Here is a 22,684-nt window from a genome sequence, read left to right as displayed (position 1 = left end):
ATGCCGGCCCTGTGGCACAGTGCTGCTTCACAGCGCCAGGGACCCGGGTTCAATTCCAGCCTTGGGTGACTGTCTGTGTGGAGTTTGCACATTCTCCCATGTCTGCGTGGGCTTCCTCCGGGTGCTCCGGTTTCCTCCCACAGTCCAAAGATGTGCAGATTAGGTGGATTGGCCACGACAAACTGTCCCTTAGCGTCCAGGGATGTACAGGTTAAATTACGGGATTACGGATATGAGGTGGAGTTGATCGGTACAGAATCGACAGACGCGATGGGCCGAATGGCCTCCTTCTGCACTGTCGGGACACTATGAGATGTGATGGCTGAAAGGGTTGGACCGAACAAAGGCAGCAGTCTGGTCAGTTCAGTGTGTCTTCTGGATTGACCTTTCTGGATGCACTCTGAACAAATTCATGTCACTGCAAAGGGCACATGTTTTGCACTCATCAGAAGGCACAGATCCAGAATGAGTCATAATGATATCTTCATTTAAGTGTTCCCAGTGGATGATATTACTTAATGGATTGTTATGATTTCACACTGCAGTGAGTGCACTTTAAAGGATGTTGTGCCTGCAGTCTGTTTTAGATCATTTCACGATACCCTGACATCCTTATGCAATTTAGGGATTAGCTGAATTCAGTCAGCTCAGTTACACACAAACAATTCTGTTCCTAATCTAAACTGTCCTCCCTCACATTGCCAATGGAATCATTGAGTGGTTACAGCACAGAAGGAAGTGATTCATTCTGGTGCAAAGAACATGGGGAGACCAATCTAAAATAAAGGATATAATGTTATAGAGGGTGCAGGAGCAGAGGGCTGTGGGTGTACCTGTGCATAAATCACTGAAGCTGACAATAACATTGAGAGTGTGGTTAGTAAAGCATACAGGATCCCAGGCTTTATTAATAGGGGCATAAAGTACAAAAGCAAGGACTTAATGTTAAATTTGTACAAAACACTGGTTTGGCCTCAACTGGAGTATTGCACCCAGTTCCAGACACCTCACTTTAGGCAGGATGTGAAGGCATATTAGAGAGGGCGCAGTAATGATTCATGAGAATGGTTCCAGAACTTCAATTACGTAGATAGATTGGAGATGTTGGGACTGTTTTTCTTGGTGAAGAGAAGGTCGAGAGGAGATTTAGGCCAGGTATTTAAAATCATCACGGGTCTGGACAGAACGGATAGGGAGAAACTGTTCCCTCTTGAAACATCAGTCCTGGTCATCACCAAACCGAGAGTCAATGAGCATGTCCCTAGCCCTGCGTCCCATGCGGGCCTTGGCCATCGCCTAAGGTCCTTCCTCCTCCCCGGGATACCCATCGCCGCCCTCCTCGACATCCTCCTCACCTGAGGACATGTAGAGCTCCCCCATCTCCTCCTGGCTCAGATACTCGCCCTGTGGCCGTGCCAGGTTGTGCAAAGCGCAGCAGACCACTATGATGCGGAGCACCTTCTGGGGGCTGTTTTGGGGGGCTGCCCCTGACCGGTTCAAGATTCGGAACCGCATCTTGAGCAGTCCAATCGCCTGCGCGACCAGTGGCGCATGAGCCTCATTGTATCGAGTCTGAGCGAGTGCTGGTGGCCTCCACACTGGCATTGTTACCCACCTCCTGAATGGGTAACCTCTGCCCCGAGGAGCAATCGCTCCAGGTGCTCTTGCTGAAAACGGCTGGAATCAGCGTGTGCCCAAAGATGTAGCTATCATTGATGCACCCGGGAAATGGACGCACACCTACTCATTGTGAGGTCACAGACGATCTGGATGTTGAGGGACTGAAATCCCCTGTGGTTCACAAATGGTGTCCCATGTTGCCATGGGGAGCGCAGAGCTACATGGAGGTGCAGTCGATGCACCATGCACCTGGACATGCCTGCGATGTGAGTGAAGCCCAAAGCCCTGGTGCACTTGCTCGCCTGGTCCCGGTCCATGTTTATGTACATATGGGCCCTCACACGTAATGCATGTGTGACCGCTGTTATGCACTTGTCCGCTGCTGACTGGGAAATGCCACACAGGCAACTCGTGCAGCCCTGAAATAAGGCTCTGGCATAGAGGTTCGGAGCAACAGTAACTTTCAGGGCCACAGACAATGGGTGACCTCCGATCCATGTGGTGCCAACTCTTCGCCTGGCACAGGTGTCCAGCCTCCTCCATCACTGGAACTCTGACATCTGGAGGTAGGAAGTTCTACATTGGAACACCCGTGGCTGGTAGTGTTTCCTCTGAGGTTCCCTGCTCCAGGAAGATCATCAGGCCCAGCCTCCTCCTCCTCTGCAGGGCGCTGATCCAGTCAGCGGGCAATTCTTTGGATTGTTATCGAGCAGCAAGTCGATGCCGCTGCTGTTGCTCGATAACAATCCAAAGAATTGCCCGCTGACTGGATCCATGATTCATAGAATTATCATAGAATTTACAGTGCAGAAGGAGGCCATTCAGCCCATCGAGTCTGCACCGGCTCTTGGAAAGAGCACCCTACCGAAGCCCACACCTTCACCCTATCCCCATAACCCAGTAACCCCACCCAACACTAAAGGCCATTTAGCATGGCCAATCCACCTAACCTGCCATTTTTGTACTGTGGGAGGAAACCGGAGCATTCGGAGGAAACCCACGCACACACGGGAAGAAAGTGCACACGCTGCACAGACAGTGACCCAAGCCGGGAATCGATCCTGGGAGCCTGAAGCTGTGAAGCAATTGTGCTAACCACTATGCTACCGTACTGCTCGTGCTTCCCCAGAATCAAAAACTGAAAGGATGAGAAGATCAAAGTGAATGATGAGGAGTCCTGGCAATACCCTGACCCACAGCCCTCTCAGGATTTGGGACATCCAACCATGCACCTTCCCAATGAGCCTCACTCCTCCCTCTCACACAATAGACAATTCCCCACGGTTGCCCCTCTCAACTCCACCTGAATGAAGTGCTTCAACCCTTAGGAGCCTCAGCGGTCTGTGTGCTGCCCCCCCCCCCCCCCCCCCACCCCCACCTCCGTGGGTGAGGAATGAGCATCAACAGACCAGCATTCTAACCTCAAGAGGGAACAAGACACTTTCCTCCATCATCCCTTGAACAGGGTGACGTATGAGCGAATTCACCATAACATCTTGCATTGGAGGCTGCATCTGTGTCACCTTGCCGTTATGTAGATGTAAGTTTCAGTCTTGGCGTTCAATGCTTGGGGGCTAGGCTTCCAAAGGGTTAAACATTGGGTGCTAATCAGTGGCATACTTAAACAATACAATGCTGACTAAATTGGCACAATTGTTTCATCAAGGAAAGATCAGCGAACTGAACAGGCACCTGGCTTTCCCTTTTGGCAGGGGAGGCACACCTCATTCGTGTGAAGACTCAAATTAGCGTGTCAACTTCATCCTTAGAGGGCACTCTCATTTCCCCATGTCTCAAAGGCTGCAGATTAAATGAGCCTTCCGCCTTGAACAGCCAGCCACCCAGACATTAATCCTTGACAGGCTGGCCTCCATAACCTCCAAGAACATCTATACAACTCATGCCCTCTGGCTTCAAAGTGCTGCCTGAGTGTGGGGGCTTCATTCTGACTGTACTCATCCTCTCCCGTGTGAGGTTCTTCAGAGCTCATGAGGCTGGGAACCATCTTGTCAGAGTACCTTGCTCTTCTCATGCAGCCTGTCAATGCATGGGACCCCACCTCTGAACCTCACAGTCGCCCTTGCGCTGGACCCATGGATTCACCTGCTCCCACCCACTTTCCAGCTGCCACTCTGGAAGGGAAATCTCTCAGCAGTGATATCACCACAAGCCCAGAAAGGAGGATACGGGAAATGCTGCCTGTGATCCAGCCGACAGACCCCTTTATAACTAGAGGTTTCCAGCCATGCAGGGCTGCTAAGGCTGGTGAGCAAACCCACCTCCTAAGATGCCAAGGCTGAATCCCATCCCCCTGGCCCTGGGTTGAACCTATCTTACCCTCTGCCCTCTCTGCTGCCCCCTCTGTGACAGGCATCCTGGATGGTAATGGCGACCTGAGCGCTTACTTCTGATATCTCCTTCGAAGCTGAGGCCGCCAGGTTCTCGTTTTTAAAGAGCTGTTGTAAATTGCCGTTACTCCAGCAACCAATGGATGTTTAGTGAGGGGGAAATCCCAGCGGGAGGGCTCGTTAATATTATAATGTATTTAAATTAAGTTCCCAGCCTTCTCTGGTGCGATTCCCGTTACCCCACTGGCGAAGGGCTTGGAAAATCGGAAAATGCGATCCCGCTGGTGAGAATTGCGTTTCCCGATTCTTGCCGCATTTTGTGCTCACGTTGTTGTTCTTGCTGACGGCTAATACGGGCTCAAAATTCAGCCCATTATTTGAAAAGGAAGAATGTGCCGGGCTATGGGGAGATGATAGGTGTGTGGTACTAGATGAGTAGTTCCTCCAAAGAGCCCCTATTAATAAAGCCTGGGATCCTGTATGCTTTACGCTGTACAATCTGAATCTAACACTAGAATCCAAGATTATAGTTCCCAACCAGAGATATAATGTTACCAGAACAGCAGATTGTAGAAATTGCCTTCAATGTTTTTGATTGTGGGAATTCCAAATCAGTACAAGTCTTTTGACTCATGGCACTGTTGCTCATTTTAGCCTTAGTTTAATTGCTCTTGTTCTATCACCTTTGCTCTTGAGTCGCCAGGTATCTTTCTGATACCGCCATGTGGTTCAAGTCCGAGTAATGATCAATAATCCAACACACCGATTAGTAAGAGTTAAATCAACGCACATTTATTATATACAGTAATCAATACTTATACATTAATTCTACTTCTAAGCTACTTACTACAACTAACAGGCCAATACTTAACTTTGGAAATGGCCCACCAGGTCAGGGAAACAAATGGCCTTTCGTATGGGTTCTGATCCTGCGGGATTCAAAGCTGGTACAGGTCGATAGCCAGGAGCGCCTATCTCATAGCGAGCGTTGGAGTAAGACTTACGATTCTAGTGGCTGTTGTAGAAGGTCAGCAGAACGGTCTCGAAGGGTGCAGAGAGGAGAAGAAGGGTTGATTTGAACTTGGACTCTATTTTTATAGTTCCCAGGGGCTTCCCGCCTTTCATGGCGGACCCTGTACCTGGTTCCAAGTGATTGTACTTCGTCCCAATCACTTGGTTCGATATTCACCAATGCTGGAGCGATTCCTTGATCGATGGGCGGTTTTGAGGTGGTCGTTCACCTCTCTTTGTGTAGGCTCCTGCTGGCGCCGAAAAGTCTGGGTTGGCTTTGTGTGTCTAATTTGTTGCACATTGTTCCCGGGGATTGCTAATTTATATTCAGATGGCTGGTGTGTTGTTATGTTGATGGCTGCAGGTATCGATTCTGTCTGGCCTCCCCAGAGGCGAATACACAGCTTTGCCTGCAGCTGCCTGTTTGAGTCCTGTTGGCTGATTTTCCCATCAGCCTCTTCTGTTTGCCATTTTAAATCGGGGTTTGGCCATTCTAATCGTGAATTAGCCATTTTAACTGGCTACATTCCCTCCTTGTGATCCTAACGCAAAGTGTGAAGGATCACATCCTTATGTTACTTTCCATTCCCTGACCCTGCGGGGGCGGGGGGGGGGACACACCTCCTACATGGCCTCTGCACTGACCATAGCTATGCACAAAAACTTTTAAACTAATAATTCTAAGGGCGCTATGTCAGACAGGCACATGCATTACAAAACAATAAACTTGGAACCTCTAACTTATCCTTAATATACTACACTCGCTTAAACATTCCATTATCCTACCTTCCTCAATCATACAACAAAATCACCGTATTTCAAACAGTCTTTCCTGGCTTGGCAGTCAAGCTCAGGTTCATACAATTTTTTTGTTCATGAAAAAGTTTTTTTACATTTCTTTATTTACAACAACAATAAACGCAAGTGAATGCACTTTATTATTTTATAATAGATCGCGGGGGTCGGGGGTCGGATTGTAACCGAACATAGGGGATCTGATCCTATATACCGGGGTAGGCTCTCCTTCTCCATTTTCGTAGACGCATAGTCTGCACTACACAGCAGAGTATCGCCAACGCTAATAGTGTTTCGATCACATAGGACAGGGAGTACCAGGTTATGAACCTGGCACACCAAGAAGATGTAGTGTCGCTGGTGACTGGGCTCTGGGTACTGCGGGGCAGTGAAACATTAACGGCTGGGGGGGAGGTTTGAAGTCATGGGGTTTGCGGTCACGCGCAACCAAATGTCCATATACAGTATGTTGATCAATATGAAGGAAGTCCTCATGGCTGTTCTCTTTCCTTCTCTTTCTTTATTTTCTCCGGTCCTGGAGCTTCTGGGGTTCTGTAGAAACAAGTGTAGTGTGTGTAACTATCTTTGTTTAATATCTGGTATGCTAGTGTGTCTGTCCTTTGGTGCCAATTATTCCCTTTATAATTGGCCACTATGTGTGACTCCCTCATTTTTCTTTCCAAAAAACAAATTTTAGGACACGGCCCACTTCCCAATAATGAACCAGTGCTGATTTACCATCCAAATGTTCCAGGATGTAAATAGCAGATGGCCGGCAACCTAAAGGTTACCTAAACAAACAAAATTTTTTGAAATGAAAATGCCGAAATGAGGTGCGAATAGGCTGGATGGAGATTTGGATGGAGTCCCTGGGTAGGACGGCTACCAATGCCGTATCTCTCCTACCCGAGCGTAGTTGACCAGCGGGGGGGTTCCCAGGCAGGGCGGGTCTCAAGCCGTTTCTCCACTGCCTGAGCAACCGACAAGAACGGGCAAAAATGTAGTCATCGTGGTGGGGCTGCCGTAGTGGTTCTACCTTCGAACCAGAAGGGCAGTTACGAGCGGGCGTCTGATACATGAACAAGTATCAGCTGAAAAGCTAGTTCCTCTGAACAAGCGTGTGGCAACGGTGGGTCTCTGAGGGCAAGTCCTCAGAGGTTTCGGCAGAATGGGCGTGTGGCAGTGAGAAAAATTCTCCTGTCGGACATACAACATGTAACAAACTTACAAACAACATAAAACATTCTGCAGGTTCCATCAGAAAGGACAACACTTCTCCCAAGCGGTTCCTTTTAAAACATCATCTGGACACCTCAGTCCTCGGTTGCGAACAGGGTCGCAAAGGGGTTGGCGGTTTGGGAGTCAGACCCAAGGTCGTCCTCTTTTCCCAGGTGCCAAACTCTGGAGTGGATTAGGGCTGAAAGGGCTGCATGGTGTGAGGTGGGGTTGCTCTCGTCGTTGCGGACGAGTCGGTATGAGTTGTCACGGTGCCAGTAATTGGTGTCTAGTTGTGTGGGGACAAATTCGGGGTCGTCAGTGTGGTTCGGTGGTCGGTGGTGGGGTTTGTTCAGAAAAGTGATCAGGAAGGGATCACTTGGATTGCAGTCGGAGTCGCTGGGTGTGGGTCCGGTTGCATGGGGATAGTAGGGAGGCGTGCTGTGGCTATCGTCCGAGTCACAGTCGCTGTCTCTGCTGCTGCAGTTTGTGGGCGTTCCGGGGCGGAGTGTATATTTTGGGGGTGGAGTCGAGGTCGAGTCCGTGGCTGGGCTGGACGTGGTGGGGGTTAGTAGGGTTACGTTGGCTGTGGGCGGGGTGTGGTGTGCTGCGTCAAGCATGACGTGGTGTGCGTGGTTCGACTGTGTTCCATAAACCTTCAGCTGGTTTATATGAAACCAGGCAGTCTCACCATTGGGGTACTTTATTTTGTAAACGGAAGGGCTTACTTTATCCGCAATGGAATACGGACCTGAGTATTTAGGCGACAGGAATGTGCTGGGGTTATATACAGAAAGCATCACTTGCTGTCCGATATCGTACTCAGTCGCACGCACCGTCTTGTCGAAACAAGCCTTGCTCTGTTTCTTTCTGGTGTCCAATTTTACTGCGGCTGGTAACTGAGCCGTTTTAACATTTGCAACTAATTGCTCCACAGCCTTCTCGTGTGTGAGGGCCGTTACGTCAGGGCTGGTCAGGTCGAAACCTAACAAGTATTCTGTGCCTTTCATGGGGCGTCCGGTCATGAGAGTGTGTGGGGTGTAACCTGTGGATGTAGAAGTAGTGTTACGCAAAAACATCAGCGCAAAAGGGAGGACTGAGTCCCAAGTGGTGTTGTTCTGCTGGACCATTTTTCTGAGGGTGGATTTTAGGGTCCGATTCATGCGCTCCACGATACCACTCGACTGTGGGTGGTATGCTATGTGGAATTTTTGGGTGATACCAAATATCGTGAGGAAGTTCTGCATGACACGTCCCGTAAAATGGGAGCCTTGGTCAGATTCAATGCTGCGGGGGAGTCCCCATCTTGTAAAGATGTGGTGGGTTAGAATCTTGGCTGTGGTTTTTGCAGTGTTTGTGCGGGCTGGAAATGCTTCCACCCATTTTCTAAATGTGTCTATGACCACAAGTATATATTTATAGCCATTCCTGCAAAGGGGCAATGGTCCTATAAAGTCAATCTGGAGGTTAGTCCAGGGGCCATTAACAGGTCGGGTGTGGCTGAGTTGGGCCCTTTTGGCATATCTGTTGGGGTTATTCTGCGCACAGATAAGACAATTTTCTATGTAATGGCTTACATCTTCCTTTAAATTTGGCCACCAACAAAGCTGTTTGAGATGGGCTGTAGTGGGATCGATTCCCTGATGTCCATGACCGTCATGGAACAAACATATCAATTGGTTCCTGTCCTGTTCAGGAACCACATAAAGGGTGTCCTTTAACACCACACCGTCATGTGTGGTCAGTGTATTTCTAAACCTCTCGTAGGAGGCGGGATACTTTCCCTTTACAATCTCCTTGAGATTGGTGTCCTGCTTCTGGGCCTCTACTAGATCCTCGATTCTAGTCTGTGTGACCTGAACTGCACTCACTGGCGTGCTTTCGGGGGGTTTCCAAAAATACCCATGTCTGGAACCTGCTTTAGCCAGTGCGTCGGCTTTTACATTTCCAGGGGGGAGGAATGATGGTGGCTGCGGACTTTGATGATCCCAAAAGTCCTGTTCTGAGCTTTTTCTAAAATATGGCGGAGCAATGGGGCTGAGGGGAGGGGTTTTCCATCTGCGGAAACAAATCCTCTTGCTTCCCACAGGGGCAGAAATTCAGTAAGGCTGTTACAGACAAAGAAGCTGTCCGAATATATGTCTGCTGGGCTGGGGAAGGAATCTGGGTGCTCAACTATATATGCAATGGCTGCAAGCTCTGCTGCCTGCGCGCCTAAGTGTCCGGGTAGTTTCAGAGATATTTCCTCAAGGGCGCGCCCCTGCGCGTCCTCGACATAGATCCCGCAACCTGTTATGTGCTTCCCATCCAAGACTGTGGAAGATCCATCCACATAAATCTTAATGGGCTCACACGTGTCCGTGTGCGGGGGGCACTGAGTTGAATTTCCTATCTTTCTGGGGGTGTTTTCGCGATAAAGGGGCCTGTGTTGTGGTGTGGAGAGATAATTTCACATTCATGGGGGGTTCCGGGGTACTGTAAATTGTCAGCTAAATAGGTGTGTGTCTTTGTCCTTTTCACAGTGATGTCCCATCCCTGCAAGAGAAGGGTTCATCTGGCTGCTCTTATTTGGCTTACTGTACCGTCCTTGAGTCGTCCGTCCAGTAAAAGTTGGGTGGAGGTGTGTTTGGTCAGAATTGTGATGGGGTTCAGTCTGGTAATATATGAAAAGTACTGGACTGCCCAGAAAACTGCGAGCAGGTGCCTCTCACAGGCTGAAAATCCCTGCTCCACAGGATCTAAAAGTCGGGAGGCATAAGCTACGGGCCTTAACTGGTCGTGCCGTTCCTGGAGGAGCACTGCTGAAAGGGTGCGGTCTGTGGTCGCTACCTCTATGGCGTAAGGGGAAAGCGGGTCTGGAACTTATAGTGCGGGGGCTGCAAGAGTGCCTGCTTTAAAGAGTCCACAGCATCGTATGCTGCGGAAGCCATTCCCAGGGGGCTCCCTTCTTTAGGAGGTCTGAGAGGGGCGTTGCCTTGCTGGCAAAACCGTCAATGTGGTTCCGGCAGTAGCCAACCAGTCCTAAAAACGACCGGAGGGCTGAAACGTTCTGGGGAAGGGGCAATTTAGCAATCGAGTCAATTCTTTTATGCTCGATCTCGCGTTTACCGTGCGTGATAATTGTTCCCAAATATATCACTTTTTCTTCCAAAATCTGGGCCTTTTTGGGGTTGACTTTACAACCGATTGAGTGTAAGAGTTCCAGGAGTTCGGACAGAAGCTCGATGTGCTCTTCCTTGGTGCCTGTCTGCAGTAGTAGGTCGTCTACGTACTGTACCAGACATTCGGGGCGAGAAAATTTGGCTAAACCATTTGCCAGCTGTCGGTGGAAAATGGAGGGGGGAGTTGTGGAAGCCTTGTGGCAGGCATGTCCACGTGTACTGCTGTGCTTTAAAGGTGAAGGCAAATTTGTACTGGCACGCCTTTGCCAATGGAATAGACCAGAATCCATTACTGATGTCCAAAACCGTGAAGTAGCGGGAATTGAGTCCCTGCTTGAGCATGGTCTCGGGACTTGTTGCTACGGTGGGGGCTGCTGCGGGGGTGACTTTGTTGAGTTCCCGATAATCAATGGTCAGTTGCCATGATCGATCGGGCTTTCTCACTGGCCAAATCGGGGCATTATTAGTGGAGGCTTGATCTAAGTACGCCCTGCTCTAATAAGCTCTCTATTACTTTTGAGATTTCTCCCTCTGCCTCTTGGGGAAATCCGTACTGTTTTTGGGGTCTAGGGTCAGGTCCTGTTACTTGTACGGAGCCAGTCATCCGTCCACAGTCGTGCTTGTGGGTCGCGAATGCTGCCCTGTTCTTTTGCAGAACTGCCCTAACCTGCTTGTCCGTACTAAGCGTGGTCGGGTTGAACCAAAATTCGCCTACGGTGCTAATTTTGTTCATATATTCGCCTATGTTGAGCGTTGCGGGGGCTCTTGCAGATTTCGCCATCTTCCAGACACACTGGTTGACTGGATCGAATAATAAGTTGTGGGAATTCATGAAATCAATTCCCAGAATGTGTTCTGCTGTGTGGGGCAGGTCAACTAAAACCACGGGGTGCTTGGTGGTGATGGTACCGATTTGAATGGGTACAGGGGCTGTGATGTGTCCCTGCTGTGAGTGACCTGTAAAGCCGCTGAGGGTGATAGTGGCTGTAGTGGGCCACGTGTCCTTTTGAAATAGGGTGGAGGAATTTATGGTGGTGCGGGACCCTCTTGTGTCCCAAAGAAATTCGATAGGCTGTCCCCGAATTTTCGCTGCAACTATGGGTCATCCTGACCTATCCCAAAGGGTGTCGCAGGCCCAACTGGGGGAGCCCGTACACCGTCAGTCTGTTCCGGTCAAGTCCGTCTAATCCGAACGGGCGCTAACGCTATGAATGGGCTCAGTCCTTTTCTTACTCCGAGTGCCCGTCTGCTGGGCTCTTTGTGGCTTTTTAGGGGCATTGCACTCTTTTGCAAAGTGTCCCAACTCTAGTGACTTGGGTGGGGGCTGTTCTTTCCCTCGTTCACCCATGTGGGGTTCTGGTGTATTGTTTTTACTGCCTGCATATCTGCGCCGGCCTGCTTTTCCTCACTATTTTTAACGGTGGGTTTGCTCTGAACAGATTTCTCCCAAACGCAGGACAATCTTTTAGCTACCCACTTCTCGTTATGGGCCTCCTCTGAGGGATCATAACTCGTACAGGCTTTCTGTCCTGCATCTGTGGCATGGGAGATAAGGATGCGGGCCCATTTGGCCATGTTGTCTGGGGACAAATGGGCACGGTCTACGTCTCCGAAGACTGCTGCGAAGTGAATCCACAGGCGTCCAGCGAACGCTGTGGGGTGCTCAGATTTCTTCTGCCTACATTTATTGAGGCCATCTACGGGGTCACCCATATTATACCCGATCGCATCCAGGATCGCGGTATGCATTTCTGCAAGGGTGCCTCCTCCTACATTCTGTGGGTCGGGAAGGGCTGCTGCTACTGACGGATCTAAACTTAAAACCATGAGCTTTACATGCTCTCTCTCGTCCAGGCCATACATGTTCGCCTGATGTCTAACTGTGGCAAAGAAATGGTGGGTGTCTGAGGCGGGGAGGAACGGTGTGATCTTCTCGCACGCGTCCCGTAATTGGGTCACTGTTAAGGGGGTGGAATATAGAAATTCCGCATTGTCTGATGTGGCTGTGCGGTGGGTGGTTACAGGGTTCATTGGAGCCTGAACTATCTGCTGTGTGGGGGGTTGGGGTGCTTTTCTCTTTTGGGGATTTCCCTGTGCACATGTTCCCTGAACATATCTCTGCGCTGTTTCGTGTAGCTCTTTCCAATCAGGGCCATCTTCCTGGTCTAACTTTTCCCCAAAGGTTTCCTGAAAACCTTTCTGAACAGAAAGCAGTGATTGCAGCTCTGCAATCTGCTTCCGGCACTTTGCGTGATCTAAGGTGCTCTGTCTTTGTTCTGTGGTGGCAGCGTGGAGTGCTCTTAATGCTGCCTTGAGATCACTACACTGTTTCTGTAATGTCTCTACCTGTTTTTCTGTCTCTTCTCTTACCAGGACTGAACGTTGCGTGTCCTGATAGGCCTTTTCATATTGTGACTGGAAACTGCTTAAATGCGCCAGACAAGACTGGTGAGCCCGTTTGGCGTCAGCCACCTCTCCATCTTTTGCTGCCAATTTCCTCCTTAATTCTAAATTCACTTTTTCAACTTTGCTTACATCAACTTTACTCATCCGATGTATGCCCTCAACTTCTTTGCGGAGTGTCTTAACGATCTCCTCTGTGCCTCGCAATTGTGCCAAACAGGACACGATTGCCATCAGCTTGCGAGCTTTTCCCAAGCTCTTTTTGTGTATCTCGCTCAGGTTCTCCCACCAAGTATGCCCTATACTTCCGGGACCTGATTCCTCATTATCGCAGAAATCATTCCACAGGGGCCATCCTTTCCCCTTGAGATATTTCCGGATTTCCTCCTCCCAAATGGGACACTGTCCCACTCTACTGCTGCTGGTCGCTGCGACTGCAAATTCCTCAGGGTTCATGAGGTGCTGTATTGCCTGCACGGCCATCTTTCCTATCCGACTGCTTGTTCTAAATTTGGAACAGGGGGCTAAGGCGGTGTTGTAAATGCTGGTACGGCTTGCGCTATTTTCCGAAAATACAGACTTCCGAAAGTTTTGACGCAACAAAAATCGATCAGTTTTACCTTATAGCCCTGTTAGTTACGCATGCATACACACACTTCCGAATTATGGGTATTGATCAGAACTGCTTGAACACTTGTGGTTTTCTGATTCCAATTGGGTTTCTAATTCAAATTTCTTGGGTTCTCCCGGAGTGGTTTTCCACTTCTAGATCGGGTCCCGGTGGAGTCACCAAAATGTTGCTCGTTTTAGCCTTAGTTTAATTGCTCTTTTTCTATCACCTTTGCTCTTGAGTCGCCAGGTATCTTTCTGATACCGCCACGTGGTTCAAGTCCGAGTAATGATCAATAATCCAACACACCACTTAGTAAGAGTTAAATCAACGCACATTTATTATATACAGTAATCAATACTTATACATTAATTCTACTTCTAAGCTACTTCCTACAACTAACAGGCCAATACTTAACTTTGGAAATGGCCCACCAGGTCAGGGAAACAAATGGCCTTTCATATGGGTTCTGATCCTGCGGGATTCAAAGCTGGTACAGGTCGATAGCCAGGAGCGCCTATCTCGTAGCGAGTGTTGGAGTAAGACTTACGATTCTAGCGGCTGTTGTAGAAGGTCAGCAGAAGGGTCTCGAAGGGTGCGGAGAGGAAAAGAAGGGTCGATTTGAACTTAGACTCTATTCTTATAGTCCCCAGGGGCTTCCTGCCTTTCGGGCGGACCCTGTACCTGGTTCCAAGTGATTGGACTGCGATATTCTCCAATGCTGGAGCGATTCCTTGATCGATGGGCGGTTTTGGGGTGGTCGTTCACCTCTCTTTGTGTAGGCTCCTGCTGGCGCCGAAAAGTCTGGGTTGGCTTTGTGTGTCTAATTTGTTGCACATTGTTCCCGGGGATTGCTAATTTATATTCAGATGGCTGGTGTGTTGTTATGTTGATGGCTGCAGGTATCGATTCTGTCTGGCCTCCCCAGAGGCGAATACACAGCTTTGCCTGCAGCTGCCTGTTTGAGTCCTGTTGGCTGATTTTCCCATCAGCCTCTTCCATTTGCCATTTTAAATCGGGGTTTGGCCATTCTAATCGGGAGTTAGCCATTTTAACTGGCTACAGCACTGCCTGGCAGCACACATTGCTGCCAACAGCTTTTATCTTGAATAAAAAGCATCAAAACAAAATCAAGCTCTCTCCTGACAGGCAAACATATCTCCAGAATGCTCTGTATTGTTACATCAAGTGTGTGAGCAGACATTGACTACTTGTGGAAGCAAGAACAATGTCAGTTAGCTCAATAAAGCAAGAACAAAGAACAGAGAAAGGTACAGGAACAGGCCCTTCGGCCCTCCAAGCCCGTGCCGACCATGCTGCCCGACTAAACTACAATCTTCTACACTTCCTGGGTCCGTATCCCTCTATTCCCATCCTATTCATGTATTTGTCAAGATGCCCCTTAAATGTCACTATCGTCCCTGCTTCCACCACCTCCTCCGGCAGCGGGTTCCAGGCACCCACTACCCTCTGTGTAAAAAACTTGCCTCGTACATCTACTCTAAACCTTGCCCCTCTCACCTTAAACCTATGCCCCCTAGTAATTGACCCCTCTACCCTGGGGAAAAGCCTCTGACTATCCACTCTGACTATGCCCCTCATAATTTTGTATACCTCTATCAGGTCGCCCCTCAACCTCCGTCATTCTAGTGAGAACAAACCGAGTTTATTCAACCGCTCCTCATAGCTAATGCCCTCCATACCAGGCAACATCCTGGTAAATCTCTTCAGCACCCTCTCTAAAGCCTCCGCATCCTTCTGGTATTGTGGCGACCAGAATTGAACATATACTCCAAGTGTGGCCTATCTAAGGTTCTATACAGCTGCAACATGACTTGCCAATTCTTATACTCAATGCCCCGGCCAATGAAGGCAAGCATGCTGTCTGCCTTCTTGACTACCTTCTCCACCTGTGTTGCCCCTTTCAGTGACCCTGTGGACCTGTACACCTAGATCTCTCTGACTTTCAATACTCTTGAGGGTTCTGCCATTCACTGTATATTCCCTACCTGCATTAGACCTTCCAAAATGCATTACCTCACATTTGTCCAGATTAAACTCCATCTGCCATCTCTCCGCCCAAGTCTCTAAACGATATAAATCCTGCTGTATCCTCTGACAGTCCTCATCGCTATCTGCATGCAGTATTCAATATCGTGACAGGAAAGTAAATAAATTAGTCTGCTTATTTGAAGCTTGTTCATAAAAGTTTTTTGTGATTCTGATGAATAACATGATAAATATCCAATACCATTTCTTTCCAAAATGTGCTCACCAGCCCAGTGAGTGAGAAGATTTGAAATGTGGTCCCTCCTGTGAAATATCCCCGTTCTGCACTATCCTCCTTGTAGTTCACAATAGTTCACAAGTTTTGTGCCATCCGCAAATTTTCAAATTGTATCCTGGTAGCAAGGTCTAGATCATTATTATATATCAGGGAATGCAGGGATCCTAACACTGATCCCCGAGGAACTCCATTATAGACTTTCCTCCAGTCCGATAAACAACTATTCACCACTACTCTTTGTTCCCAAACTCTCAGTGAATTTCATATCCATGTTACTACTGTCCCTTTTATTCCATCAATCCTACTTTCCTCTCAAATCTATTGTGTAGCACTTAAAAAATGCCTTTTGGAAGTCCATGTACACCACACATCAATAGCATTATCCTCTTAGAATACCTACAGTGCCGAAGGAGGCCATTCGGCCTATCGAGTCAGCATTGATCCTTTGAGTGAGCAGTCTACCCATGTCCATTGCCCCCCACTCCATCCCCAAAATCCCATCTGCCCATCCCTGGACACTAAGGGTCAATTTAGCATGACTAATCCACCTAACCCGCACATCTTTGGAATATGGGAGGAAACCGGAGTACCCGGAGGAAACACATGCAGACACAGGGAGAAAGTGCAAACTCCACACAGGCAGTCACCCGAGGCCGGAATTGAACCCAGGACCCTGGAGCTGTGAGGTAGCAGTGCTAACCACTGTGCCACCGTGCCGCCCTACCTCATCAATTATTTCTGTTACCTCATCAAATGTCTCAAACAAGTAAGTTAAACGTAGTTTGCCCTTAACAACTCCTTGCTGATTGCTCTTTATCAACTGGCATTTGGTCAAGTGATTATTCATTTTGACCGAAATGATCATTTCTCGAAGCTTCCCATCACCGAGGTTAAACTGGCATTAATTCATGTTGCTGATTCTCTTTGTAATTTTATGAATCAAACAAGTGAGGACCTCAGTCCGAGTGCTTCAATGGTGAGAGTTATTTCTGTAGTCCAATTTAAGAATTGCAGGTCCTATTTCCTCTTGGAACAGGTTTGAGAAAGCCAGTAAATTTTGTCTCACGGATGACAAACCAGTACTGATAAATCAACAAGAACACACTGCTTTGCAAAGTGTAAATCCACTGAAAATTGATTTGCCGGCCGCAACAGTAGTATTGACAAATCATGACACTTCTCAAGTAGTCAAGGTCCAATATAAATGTCCCACATTTTACAAAAGCAGCTCTGGAAAGAATTAGTGAGGCAAAAAATACATTTCACTGGCTGAACATATTGCTGTCCCTTCTCAATCTTTTTAAGACTTCAGGAATTAAACCTTTTCTGAAGCTACAACCTCCACTTTAGTTTCCTGCCTCTGGAACAGAATCTTTCCCAGTGTCACCCATGGGTGTTCCCTGCTCATGTATAGTAGTGAGCAGGGAACCAGCATTTATACATGGTAGTGCTGGGTTTAGTTAAGCAGCTGGGATCAGTGGTAGGTTCTGTGCTGTTCTTTGTGTTGCTAATTTTAGGATTGTTGGGGTAGTGTTCACAAAGACCACAAATAGCTTTAAATTGAACAAAGCTATAAATTTACTAACGTTACTAATTTGGATTCGGCACTTACTCCAAGATAATACACAGTTGATAATAAACATATAATCTACACTCATCCACTTCTAATCTCTACACTATTACATTAACTATGATCTGCTCTCACTCACACTATTTTTCCTTCAGTCTGTTCTCTAGCTTTCTCCTCAACCTTACCCCATAAGGCTTAGCATCAATGTCTTATATACTTGTACATCAAGCTCCCTCTAGTGGTTGTTTTAGACATTTCATTAACCCTTGCAGTCCTTACATTTATGATAATATCACAGATTCAAGGGATCAAAATAGTGTTAATGGTTTATGGTGTAGGTGTTTGGCAAAATGCCCCTAGGTCCCATTTTCTGAATTCTCTGTGACAACTGCCTGAAAAGAGGCATCTCCAGGTCAGAAAACCTCTCTCCTAGCTCCAGTGAGGCAGGTTAGAAGGTGGCACCCGGGGGAATCTTAAGAATTAGCACGTCGGGCCTTCTACCCGGTGTTTTTCCATCTCGTAGAAACCTTGCCAGAAGTGGAGTGATACAAGCATCTGCTGTCCACATGACAGCAGCAACCTGCTAAATACAGGCCCGGATACTGGCTGTAGCCGAGTGCAATTATGCACACATCAAGAAAGAAGGTCTGGCAGTTACCTTCGCCATGAAGAAATTACATCAATAAGTGTACGGTCGACGTGTCCACGATTATTACGGACCACAAGCCACTGCATGGTCTTTTTAAGGAGGACAAGACGATTCCTCCCATTGCCTCCGCCCAGGATACAACGTTGGGCCCTTCTGCTGGCCGCCTACGAGTACTCATTTGAGCATCGTCCTAGCGCTCTGATCGCAAAGGCGAGCTGAGCTAATTGCCCCTGGCGACAAGCCCTGCTTCTCCTCCCAGGACAGGCAAAGTAGTGGCCACGCTCAACTTTATTGATTCGTTGCCTGTAACTGCATCCCAGATCAGTGAGTGGATTTGGACTGTTCCAGTCCTTTCGAAGGTTCGACCAATAGTCCTATATGGGGGTTAACATAAGCATTTTCCAGGCGTGTTGCAGCAGTTCTTGATGAAGATGCCTGAGTTTAACATGGAGGATGGCATCCTGCTGTGGGGAACATGCATCGTCCTTCTGGAAAAGGTGCAGTACCTGCTTTTGAGGGTCCTGCACAACAGACACTGTGGGGTGTTCTAAATTAAAATGTTTGGTGGCCAGACCTGGACGCTGACATTGAGAGAGTGGCCCAGCAGTGCGACGTACTCCACGAGGAGCGTAAGCTTCCGCCGGTGCTCCCCTTCGCCCCTGGGAATGGTCAGGGCGACCATGGGCTCAGTCGCATGACGGTTTTGCCGGCCCTTTTCAAAGCTCGGTGTTCCTTCTCCTGATCGATGCCTTCTCTAAGTGGTTAGAGGCCCAGAAAATGTTGGCTACCACCTCCAAGGCAACCTTCGAAAAACTGCATTTGCCCTTAAGTACACGCGTCCTCCAAGAGGTGTTAATTACTGACATTGGAACATCCTTCACAAGTGAAGAGTTCTCTGGATTCTTGTAAGCTAACGGGGTGCGGCACACCCGTACTGCCCCGTATGACCCGGCTTCGAATGGGCTGGCGGAAAGGACTGTGCAGACGTTCAAACATGGAATGAAGAAACAGTCTTTGGGGACCATTTATATGAAGCTGGCCAGGTTTCTGTTCTGCTACAGAACCACTCCGCATGCCATGACTGGGGTGGCTCCGGCTGAACTGCTGATGGGCTGGAGGCTTCAGACCCGTCTCAGTCTGATTTTCCCTGATATAGGAGGAAAGATGCATCACAGCCATGAGCTACTAAGCTGTTGTCCCATTCATTGATGACTGCCCAGACTCTTTGTACCAGGTGACGCAGTCTATGTTAGAAGCTTTGCAGATGGCACTCAGTGGATCTCCAGGACAATCATCCACCAGACAGGACAGGTATCTTATCATGTACAGGGTGCAAGGTCGCATCATGCAAAAACACCTTGACCACATTCAGTCCAGACGACCAATTCTCCGTAAAGTTCCTAAGGGAGAAAAGTTCTTCTCAATCTAAATCTGATGCCCGAAGAGGCTAGACCATTGGCGGCATGAGAGAGGTCGACAATACAGATTCGGACATGGAAATGCAGGCAAAGGAAGTGTTCGACATGGGGCAGACACTGCAGCAGCCTCCGACAGTGCATCCACCATGGCGTTCATTCCTGAAGCAGCATTCGCTGTCCAGGTATGCACTGCCCGATCCAGCATTGCAAGTCATAGAAGCACCGCTGGATGTGAAGAAGGGCTGGCACCCTCCTACTCTCTGTAGAGGTCAGAGGAATCTTTGGACTTTGAGGAGGAGGGATGTTATAACCTGGACGAGACCTACGAGCTACCCTACCAAAAGGGCGGGAGCCCTAGGTCATCCATAGTTAAATTCTGTATGAAGTCGGTCAGGTATGGTACCGACAGCCCAGACCCTGTTGGGTTCTGGTGTATATTGTAAATACTCCTGTGTATTAATAAATCTACTCAGTCCGGACTCGTTTGTGGTCTACAAAAGTGCGCCACCAGTAGAAACAAAAAACCTATTTGTCTTTGTTTAGACATAGCTATTAAAAGGATACACTGTAAGTAATCTTCATAGGCCTACTTAAACCAACAAAATCTCACTATATCCAGCTGAAACATATTGAAACTATATTGAATTCAGATTTACGAATTAGCTCATTAACTTACAATCTACCGCAGTGTTTTGTCGATGTGAATACTTCACAAAACTCAGTCCACAGAAACGAAAGAGCTGATGGTGCCTTTCACCTCAAGGTGCCTCAAGGTGCTTTACAGTCACTGAAGTACAGCCATCTCTCATTTAGCACTCCTAATATGTTCCTGAGAAATGGCTTGCAAAACAAAAATATGCTGAACAAAGATAATTTCCCATAATAAAACAAGTAATACGAATGGGTTATGATCCTGACCTGCAATTTGTACATTAAAAAGCGTTTGACAGGGCAGCATGGTGGCGCAGTGGTTAGCCCTGCTGCCTCAAGGCATCAAGTACCCGGGTTCGATCACGACCCTGGCTCACTGTTCATGTGGAGTTTGCACATTCTCCCTTGTTTCTGTGGGTCTCACCCCCGCAACCCAAAAAGATGTGCAGGGTAGGTGGACTGGCCACGCTAAATTGACCCTTAATTGGAAAAAAAATAATTGAGTACTCTAAATTTATTTTAAAAAGCATTTGCATGCCATGAGCTTAACTGACATAAAATTCCTCTTACTAACTTTTACAAGCATACTAACTCTCACATTTGTCTCTGTTGACAGAAAAGATTCTAAGATGGGAAGAGTCTGCCCTGCATTTTGTCTGACACTTACTGCTGTTGAACTGAAACAAAGTGGGTAATTTTAATCTAACATGGGTTGATTGACTGCCTGTTTCATGCTCTACTTACTTTGCTCCCCATTCACTTCATTGAAAAGTAAAACGGACTGTGGTGTAAAACAGGCAGTAGATCAGATCCTGCCAGTTTCCCATTGGACAGTTTAGGTGATAATTACTCCACAGGGCTGGTATAAAGATACACTCCCGGAGGCATTTTACGTTGAGCAAACAAACTTGATTTACAATGTTTCTTCATTAGCTGTATGCTTTGAGCTGTCTATAGCACACTTTTTCTAACCTGACTTCTCCTTTCCCCACTCTAGGTGTTGTTTGGTTGTTCAGACCATGTGACCCTCACTCAGTGAGGCTTATCTTAAAATGGCAATCGTCACATCCCTCCCCCCTTTAACTCCTTTTTGCAATCCTTATTTACCAAATCACTTTATACAAGTGAATAATGGAAAACACTATCAAAATCTGAGAAATAATTACATTTGTACTTAGTTCCGAATTCTAATTACACACCATGTACACTGGTTCAATAATTATAAATCAATTTGGGGAGGTTTCCTATTTCTGGTCGAGCAGTGCAATTCCATAGTTTGAGATGTTTCCACAGGATTGAGGTTAACATGAACTGCAATAACGGGTGCCTCTTTTGGCACAGACATTTCATTACCATTTGCTTCAACGGAGTCATCAGTTATCTCTATAACTGATTGATTAGGTACTTTGGTAGTTAGACGTTTGAAAACATTTCTTGATGGCAACACTGACTGTTGGAGCATCGCTGTACTCCTCAAGCGGTCTTTGTGTTCATGTACGATCCATCCCTCTTTGTCTACTTGTTATAAAAGGGGTTCAGTCTCAGAGACAACAATTCCTGGGTGCCAACTTGACCCACTACCGAAGTTTCTCCCGTATATGGTTTCATGCACCATAAATTCCCTTGCTCCACTATGCAACCATGGCTTGCTTCTGGATTACCTTGGCTGGCCTCTACCATCCCTGTGAAATGTGGAAACATGAAGCTCAGTCTCGTTCTGAGACAAGGTTCCATTACCAGTTCTGCCGATGGAATTCTCGTTGTTGCATGTGGAGTGGTACGGTAGCCAAGAAGGAAGCAAGGGAGTTTGGTTTCCAAGGTTCCTCTTGACAGTTTCTTTCGTCCAGACTTGAAAGTTTTGGCCCGTAACTTTCAGCCATCGGCGGGAAGCCACGGGCCGCCAATTTTAATGTGCAAAGCCTGTGCTCGGATAATGCGATGAACCTCCCTCTCGGTGCGGCAGCCTCGGGCCTCCAGTGCCTCGGTCCGTACAGGCTCCAGCGCGGTTCAGGAGGAGTGCAGCCCCATCCCCTTATGACGGGGCCAGGTTGGGAATGCCCAAACTGCAGGTTTAGATTGAACCCAACATGCAACATATTTATCAAGTGTTTCAAAGGTATGTAGAAGTTTTTGTTTACCAGTTTTCTCCCCGCTCTTTCTTTTATACAGGCATTACTGTTGTTATTGATTCTTTTAAAGTAATATAATTTTTTTTTTAATGATTAATGGTGATTATTTATTTATTTATTTATTTTATTTAAAAAAATACATTTATATTATCCAATTAATTTTTTCCAATTAAGGGGCAATTTAATGTGGCCAATCCACCTACCATGCACATCTTTGGGTTGTGGGGACGAAACCCACACAAACACGGGGTGAATGTGCAAACTTCACACGGACAGTGACCCAGAGCCGGGATCGAACTTGGGACCTTGGCGACGTGAGGCAGCAGGGCTACCACTGCGCCGCCGTACTGCCCAAAGGTGATTATTTATAAGTGTACATAGGTTTGGTTATTTGTTTCAAGTCTATGAAACTATTTAAATCTGCACTATATTATTATATAATTTTGCGTGTGGCATGTTTAAAAGTGTTTGTGTTTTAATTTAGATTCGGTCATAAGATTTTAAAAGCGCCGCAGGGCTTTTTGCTGTCACTGTCCTTGTTCTGATTTTATCTGATTTGTGTTTATAGAATCATAGAACCACTGCAGTGCAGAAGAAAGCCATTTGGCCAATCGAGCTTGTACCGACACTCCAAAAGAGCACCCTGCCCATGCCCCTGCCCGATCAGCATAACCCCACCTAACCATGAGACACTAAGGGGCAATTCAACAAGCCAATCCACCTAACCTGCACATCATTGAACTGAGGGAGGAAACCGAAGCACTGGAGGAAATGGTAGCAGCAAGGTGGCACAGTGGCTAGCACTGCTGCCTTCCAG

This window comes from Scyliorhinus torazame, chromosome 12 (genome assembly GCF_047496885.1).
Source record: "Scyliorhinus torazame isolate Kashiwa2021f chromosome 12, sScyTor2.1, whole genome shotgun sequence".
NCBI lineage: Eukaryota > Metazoa > Chordata > Chondrichthyes > Carcharhiniformes > Scyliorhinidae > Scyliorhinus > Scyliorhinus torazame.
The sequence above is the reverse complement of the archived record's forward strand: the minus strand, read 5'-3'. Positions refer to the sequence as shown.